The 8,177-nt window shown below is 39.1% G+C and overlaps 1 non-coding gene across 1 annotated transcript; it reads left to right on the top strand.

Annotated features, from left to right (window-relative positions):
• The first annotated feature begins 5,912 nt into the window (after nucleotides 1-5,912).
• LOC118554863 (U6 spliceosomal RNA) lies at nucleotides 5,913-6,018 on the top strand. Its single transcript, XR_004926697.1, has one exon. It is a non-coding gene; the product is annotated as a U6 spliceosomal RNA (small nuclear RNA).
• The last annotated feature ends 2,159 nt before the right edge of the window (nucleotides 6,019-8,177 follow it).

Here is an 8,177-nt window from a genome sequence, read left to right as displayed (position 1 = left end):
CAATGCAACCTGAAGGATAACTTTTGGTATTTTTTGTAGTGCAGGATGGCAAGCAGTGAATTCTCTCAGTTTTTGTTTATCTGGGAATGTTTTACCCTCTTCTTCATTTTGAAGGACAGTTGTACTGGGTATAGAATTCTTGGTTGACAGTCTTTTTCTTTCAGCACTTGGAATATTCCATCACACTGTCCTCTGGTTTCCATAGTTTCTTTCTTTCTTTCTTTCTTTCTTTCTTTTCTTTTTTTAGAGAGAGAGAGAGAATGTGAGCATGAGTGGGGGAGAGGGGCAGAAGTGGAGAGAGAGAGAGAGAGAGAGAGAGAGAGAAAGAATCCCAAGCAAACCTCTGTGCTGAGTATGGAGCCCGACTCAGGGCTGGATCCCATGACCCTGAGATCACCACCCGAACTGAAATCAAGAATCAAATGCTCAATTGACTGAGCTACCCAGACGCCCCTGGTTTCCATGGTTTCTAATAAAAAACTAGTTGTTAGGGGCACATGGGCAGCTCAGAGTGTTAAGCGTCTGATTTCGGATCAGGTCATGATCCCAGGGTCCTGGGATCGAGCCCTGTGCCAGGCTCCCTGCTCAGCTCCCTCTCCTTTTGCCCCCCCCCCAGCTTGTGTGCACTCGCTCTCTCTCTCTCAAATAAAAATAAAAATCTTAAAAAAAAAAAAACTAGCTGTTAATCTTATTGAGAATCATTTGTGATGAGTCGCTTCTGTCTTGCTACTTTCAAAATTCTTTGTCTTTGACTTTTGGGAAGATTGTAACGTGTCTCTTTGTGGATCTCTGAGTTTATTCTACTTAGAGTTTGTGGAGCTTCTTGGATGTGTAGGTTGTTTTTCATCAAATTTGCAGAATTTTTGGCCATTATTTCTTCAATTTTTTTTTCCTTCCCCTTTCTCTCCTTTTCTTCTGAGGTTCCTATTATGCACATGTTTGTACAGCTGATGTTCCATAGGTCTCTAGGGTTCTATTCATTGTTCTTCATTCTCTTTTCTTCTTCTTTTTTTTTTCTTTGACTCGATAATCTCAATTGACCTTGTTTAGATTCACTGAATCTTTCTTCTTCCAGCTCAAGTCAGCTTATGGGGCCCTCTCATAAGTATTTCATTCAGTTATTGTAGTTTTCAGCTCCAAACTTGTATCTGGTTCTTTTTTATAATTACTCTTTATTGATTGATAGTCTCTATTTGGCAAGACATTGCTCTCATACTTTGTTTCAGTTCTTTGACATGGTTTTCTGTAATTATTGGAACATATTCATAATAGATAATTTAAAAGATTTTGTCTAGTAAGTCCAACATCTGGCCTTCCTTAGGGATAGTTTCTATTGAATGACTTTTCTTCCTGTGTTTAGACCATACTTCCTGTTTCTTTTGTGCCTCATATTTTTATTGTTGTTCTTGATAACTGGACATTTTATATAACATATGTGGCAGCTCTGGGAATTAGATTCCTTCCCTCCCCAGGGTTAGTTGTAATTGTTGTTTGTGGTTTGTGTTAATGCTGCTATTGCCTTTTGTTTAAGGACTTCCTGAACAAAGTCTGTGAAGTTTGTAGTTGTTGGGTTTTTGTTTTTTATTTGATTTGTTTTGTTACATGTGGCCACTGAAATCTCTGCTTAGTTTAGCTTAGTGGTTAAGTCAACAATTGGACAAAGACTTCCTGAAATGCCTTGAATCAGGATATCACCTAGGCATTGCCAAAGGGCATTATGTGTGTGGTGGGGCATGTTTGCAACTCTCTAGCAGGCAGCTTACACCTCTGCCTTAGTCTTCGGTTCCTGCTTATACAGAGCTTCAACGTCAGGCAGTGGTGGGAAATTCAGGCCTTCCTGAGCATGGGTACAGTCTTGCACATGTGCATGATCTTCTAGAGTCCCAGGATTATGTCAGAGCTTTTCAAAATCCCCTATGGACATCTTATTCCCAAGATTTTCCTTTTAAGTGTTTGGTCAGCTTTTTGTTTGCCCCAGTTGTTTTCCAACTTAGGCAGTTGAGATGCTAAATAATTGCCTCTGATTGTTTTCAACAAATGTCCTGGGGAAAAGGCTGTTCACACTGAGCACACTCTGAATCGGGTCAAATAAAGATAAGTCCTCTGATTAGGGGTTAACAGGGAATGCCAGACATGTTAAATAATGACAATTCTCTGAGAATGGGGCTTTTTAGAGGGTTCCAAACCCATTCTGCCCCACTAGGGTCTACTAGGCTGCTGGTTTTCATGGTTACTGTGATTGTGAAGGTATTTGTTTTTAATAATTTTACAGAATTGGGAAGAGAAGGATGGGAATAGGTCATGTTTAAACACCACAAATCTTGGGGCACCTGGGTGGCTCAGTTGTTAAGCTTCTGCCTTCGGCTCAGGTCATGATCCCAGGGTCCTGGGATCAAGCCCCGCATCGGGCCCCCTGCTCAGCCAGGAGTCTGCTTCTCCCTCTCCCATTCCCCCTGTTTGTGTTCCCTCTCTCTCTGTGTCTCTCTCTGTCAAATAAATAAAATATTTAAAAAAATAAAATAAAATAATAAAATAAATGAGAGGGTTGGGGGAGGGGCAGAGGGAGAGAGAGAGAATCTCAAGCAGACTCCCTGCTGAGTGCAGAGCCCGACTTGGGGCTCAATCTCATGCCCCTTACCTGGGATTATTTAGTTTGGTTTCCTCCTTTCTAATTCTCACACCTTTTTTCCCTATCTTATTGTGCTGGGTTCACTATCCATTACAATATTAGATAAAAATGGTAATGTTGCTGTATTAGTTTACTAAGGCTGCCATAATAAAATACCATAGACTAAGAGGCTTAAACAACAGAAATTTCTTTTCTTACAATTCTGGAGGTTAGCAGTCCAAGATCAAATGTCAGGAGGTTTGGTTTCTTTTGAGGCCTCTGTCCTTGGTTTGTAGATGGCTACCCTATTACTATCTATTCACATTGTTCTCTCTGTGTGTGTGCAAGGTCTGGTGTCTCTCCTCTTTTTTTTTTTTTTTTAAGATTTTATTTGAGAGAGAGCACGCGTGCACGTGCACGAGTGCAGGGAGGGGCAGAAGGAGAGGGAGAAGCAGGCTCCATGTTCAGTGGGGCTCAATCCCAGGATCCTGAGATCATGAACTGAGCCCAAATCAGACGCTTAAAGGACTGAGCCACCCAGACACCCCTCTCTCCTCTTTTCATAAGGATACTAGTCACATTGGATTAGGGCCTACCCATATAACATCATTTTACCATAATTAAGTCTTTAAAGGCTCTATCTCCAAATATAGTCATATTCTGAGGTACTGGGGGTTAGGATTTCAACATATGAATTTTGAGGTGACACAATTCAGCCCTTATTTTGTGATTTTAAAGGTAATGTATACAATGTTTCATCATCAACAAAAGTATTTACTCCAGAGTTTGGTAGATACACTATCAGATATAGGAAGTTTTATTCCTAGCTGATTAAGAATTTATTTTAAATTCAGTAACCACTGAATTGTTTAAAAAAAATGCCTTCACATGATATTTCTTTCATCTGTAAAAGTAGTTAATAACATTAATATATTTTTATATGTTAAACCACCTTGCATTCCTAGGATATTCCCAACTTGATCACAATATATTATCTTTTTAATACATTTCTTTTTTTTATTATGTTATGTTAATCACCATACATTACATCATTAGTTTTTGATGTAGTGTTCCATGATTCATTGTTTGCGTATAACACCCAGTGCTCCATGCAGAACATGCCCTCTTTAATACCCATCACCAGGCTAACCCATCCTCCCACCCCCCCACCCCTCTAGAACCCTCAGTTTGTTTTTCAGAGTCCATAGTCTCTCATGGTTCGTCTCCCCCTCCGATTTCCCCCCCCTTCATTCTTCCCCTCCTGCTATCTTCTTCTTCTTATTATTTTTTTAAACATATAATGTATTATTTGTTTCAGAGGTACAGATCTGTGATTCAACAGTCTTGCACAATTCACAGTGCTCACCATAGCACATACCCTCGCCAATGTCTATCACCCAGCCACCCCATCCCTCCCACCCCCCTTTTTAATACATTTCTAAATTAAATTTGCTAATGTTTAGTTTGGATTTTTTTGAACTGTGTCTATAAGTGATTTGAAAACATAATTTTCCCTTATCATACTGACCTTTTCTGATTTCAGTATCAATATTATATTACAGTCACAAAGTGAGTTTAGAGATGTTCTTTTCCCTCATCTCAGGAAGAGATTATACAAGATTGGAATGATCTGTTCTTGAAAGACTGGTAGAATTTACCTCTAAAAACACATAGACATTGGTTTTGGGTTTTTTTTTTTTTTTTTTTTTTGGAGATTTCAAATCATCTACTTCAATTTCCTTAACAATTTTGGTCTCTCTTCATTCCTACTATGGCATTTGTGTTTTTTTTGTTTTTTTTAAAGATTTTATTTATTTATTTGAGAGAGAGCGAGTGAGAGAGAAAGCACAAATGGGGGGAGGGGCAGAGGGCGAGGGAGAAGCAGACTCCCTGCTGAGTGGGGAGCCCGACGCAGGGCTCAATCCCAGGACCCCGCGATCATGACCTGAGCCCAAGGCAGACACCCAATGACTGAGCCACCCAGGCGCCCCCCTACTATGGCATTTTGAATTTGTCTTCATATTTTTCTATAACTTCTTCCATTTTCTCAAGGTTTTCAAATTTACAGGCACAGAATTTTTATATTTTAATCTCTTTATGGGTTTGTAGTTATATTCCCTTTATCATTAATATATGGATCTTCTTTCCCCCCATTAATCTTAGGAGTTTATCTATTTTACCAGTTTTCTTCAAAGAACATTCTCAGTTTAGTATGCGAGTCTTTATCTTGGGGTTGTGAGTTCAAACCCCAAGTTGGGCATAGAGTTTACTTAAAAAAAAAAGAAAGACCATTCTCAGTTTTATTGACTTTTTATTGTTCTCCCACCCCCTTTTTCATTGATTTCTGCTACTACATTTATAATCACTCTTATGCTTACAGTTTTGTAATTTAATCTGTTCTATTTCAAACATAAGGTGTATAGTTGGCCAATTAGCCCTCCTTCCCCATATAAGCATTTAAGACTACATATTTCCCTCTGTGTATCACTTTACTGTATACTACCTATTTTTTTTAAGATTTTATTTATTTGAGAGAGAGAGAGTACACAAGCTGGGGGGAGAGGCAGAGGGAGAGGGAGAAGCAGACTCCCCCTGAGCAGGGAGCCTGATGCAGGGTTCGATCCCAGGACCCTGAGATCATGGCAGCCAAAGGCAGCCACTTAACTGACTGAGCCACCCAGGCACCCCTACTATCTATTTTTTAAAGATTTATTTATTTTAGAGAGAGAGAGAACATGGGGTTGGGGGGGGGCAGAGAGCCCAATGTGGGGCTCGATCTCACAATCCTAAGATCATGAGCCAAAACCAAGAGTTGGACACTTAACCAACTATGCCACCCAGGTGCCCCAACTATCTATTTTTAAGTATTTTCACTATTGTTTGTTCCATTTCGCTATTGTTTTTTCCACTATTGTTTTAAAAATTCCCATTGTGATTTCTTCTTTGACACAGACCAGTTATTTAGAGTTCTTTAAATCTTCAAAGGAAATATTTTGTTTTGTTTTATTGACTTATGATTAACAACATTGTGGTAAGATGACCTGGTTGGTGCAATTTGATTCTTTGGTATTTTATGAGACTGGCATTTATGGGCTGGTACATTAATATCTGAAAATATTCCATGTATGTTTGAATGTACATTTTTTAGCTGTTGGGTTTGAATTGCTTATTTGTTGAATCAAACTTTTTATTCAAGTCTTCTAAATCTTTACCAGTTTTCTATTTCCTGCTTCATGTATCAATAAGTGAAGAGAAGTATGTTGAAATCTCCCAATGATGATGTGTTTCTCAATTTTTCCATTTGGTGCTCGCTTCAGCAGCACATATACTAAATTTGGAAGATATAGAGAAGATTAGCATTGTCCCTGCACAAGGATAGCACACAAATTCATGAAGCATTCCCATATTTAAAAATTATTTTTCCCATGTTGTTCTTTTGGTAATGTTTATGAGCTTAGGTGGTAGACCTTAATCTCTGAGAAACCTGAGGGCCCAAATTGAGGGCACTTTCTTCCAGAAAGAAATATGCATCTCCCAGAAGCTAGGGAACATTAAGGACCTGGATGACTTTAGCCTCTGCCGGGATCCCTGGCTTAATGTGGGGGCTATGGTTATCTTTCCTTTGCTCCTGGTCCCAGGCTTATCTCCCAACTACTAGCCCACATATCCAAGGCACAGCATAGAGTAAATGCAATTCAAACATTTGAGTGACTCCATTTAATTTACTAAAGGCAATTTAATTAAAATATGGTTCCTGCTCCCAAGGAATTTGTAATTTGATGGCAGATGACAGATAATTATTGTGCTGGATACTTTCACCAGCCTTGTTTGACAAACTTCATGTGTCCTTGCTTTAACATTAATTCATCATCCATTGTTCAAATCGTTGAAAATGCAGTCTTAAATGCTCTTTTTGACTTCTCTCTTGATTTTCTTCCTTTCTCACAGGCCATTTACTCCTTTTCAGTTTGATTCAATGACTCCATTTCTTCTGCTTACTTTATATTAATTAGGTTGGCAAGTGACCAAATACATAATCCACTCTGACTTGAACAAAAATAAAATGCTTAAGGTTCCTGTAACCAAGAAATCTAATGTGGGGGCTCAGACTTTGGCACAGCCTGCTCCAAGGACCAAATGATGTGGTCAGCAATATTTTCCTCTTTGTAGTTCTACTTTCTTCTGCATTGTTTCCACTCTTAGGCCCGCAACTCACTGAAGCAAGATGAGGGCCAGTAACTCCAAGCCTACACACTCCACAACAATCCTAGCTTCTTCTTCTTCTTCTTCTTCTTCTTCTTTTTTTTTTTTTTTTACAATCCTAGCTTCTTTCCAGGCAACAGAATTCCCAGAATGTTCACTCTAGCAACATAATTAGTAAGTGCTTGTTTCAATCAGGGCTAGTCACTGTGGAAGCCTTGACTGCCTGGATCTAATTCACACACCTGCTTCTGAAGCCTGGGATCCAGTCACAGAATGGAAAGAATGGAAAGCCAGTTTTTAAATGCTACAAAGGCCCTATATCATTTTCCTTACTTTATTTCCTACCTTCGTCCCCCGTGGCTCATATCACTCCAGCTACACTGGCTTTCTTACTATCTTTAAGGATGTCAAGCATGCTTGCTCTTTAGGGTTTCTGGATTTATTCTTATCTCTGCCTATAATTTTGTTAACACAGATATCATTTCAGTTAAGTTTTTGCTTAGTATTGCATCCCATAATATCCTTTGCTGGAGGTCTTTTTAGACAGCTACCAAATCAATTTTCTTTCACAACTACAGTCTTTTATAAGATTCACATTTGATGTGAGGTGAAAAAAAAATTAAGCAAAATACTCAATGATCTAAAGTCCTAATTTATACCCTTCTGTGGTCTCTTAACCTAACATCCTAAATCTACTTTGAAGGAAACTAGTGTATGTTCTAGTGACTCCCAAGTCTGCGGTCTTCAACTGTTTTGTCCCAAAGAGAACTTTGGAAACTATGTACCCTTTATACCTTGACTACTAAAATGTGTAAGTTTTAATAGTACAAGTTTGTAGTTCCTGGCATATTGTACATTGTGTTATATATGCTTTAAATATATCATTGTCAAAACCTTGGCACTTAATTCATTCTGTTTATGGAAAATGACCACTCTGGGGAGCCTGGGTGGCTCAGGTCATGGTCCCAGGGTCCTGGGATCGAGCCCCGCATTGGGCTCCCTGCTCGGCGGGAGGCCTGCTTCTCCTTCTCCCATTCCCCCTGTGCTCCCTCTCTTGCTGTGTCTCTCTGTGAAATAAATAAAATCTTAAAAAAAAAAAGAAAGAAAGAAAATGGCCACTCTATAACCTAACTGGCCAGTCCTTATCATCAGAAAAGATCTGACCTCATTTGAATTCAAAACAGTTAATTTATAAACATTCCTATTACAACCTACTCTCTTTCAAGTTCTAAGATTGATAGAAGACAGAGAAGGTAGAAGTTTGTGTCTGGGTGAAATAGGGTCCTGCTTCCTTCAGTACTTCTCTCTCTGGTGCTATGCAGCCTGGCGTTTTCTCTGTTTGGATTGCTCCCCAAAGATTTTTATA

The sequence above is a fragment of the Halichoerus grypus genome, chromosome 5 (genome assembly GCF_964656455.1).
Source record: "Halichoerus grypus chromosome 5, mHalGry1.hap1.1, whole genome shotgun sequence".
Classification (NCBI taxonomy): Eukaryota; Metazoa; Chordata; class Mammalia; order Carnivora; family Phocidae; genus Halichoerus; species Halichoerus grypus.
This window is presented reverse-complemented; position numbering and strand designations above follow the sequence as displayed.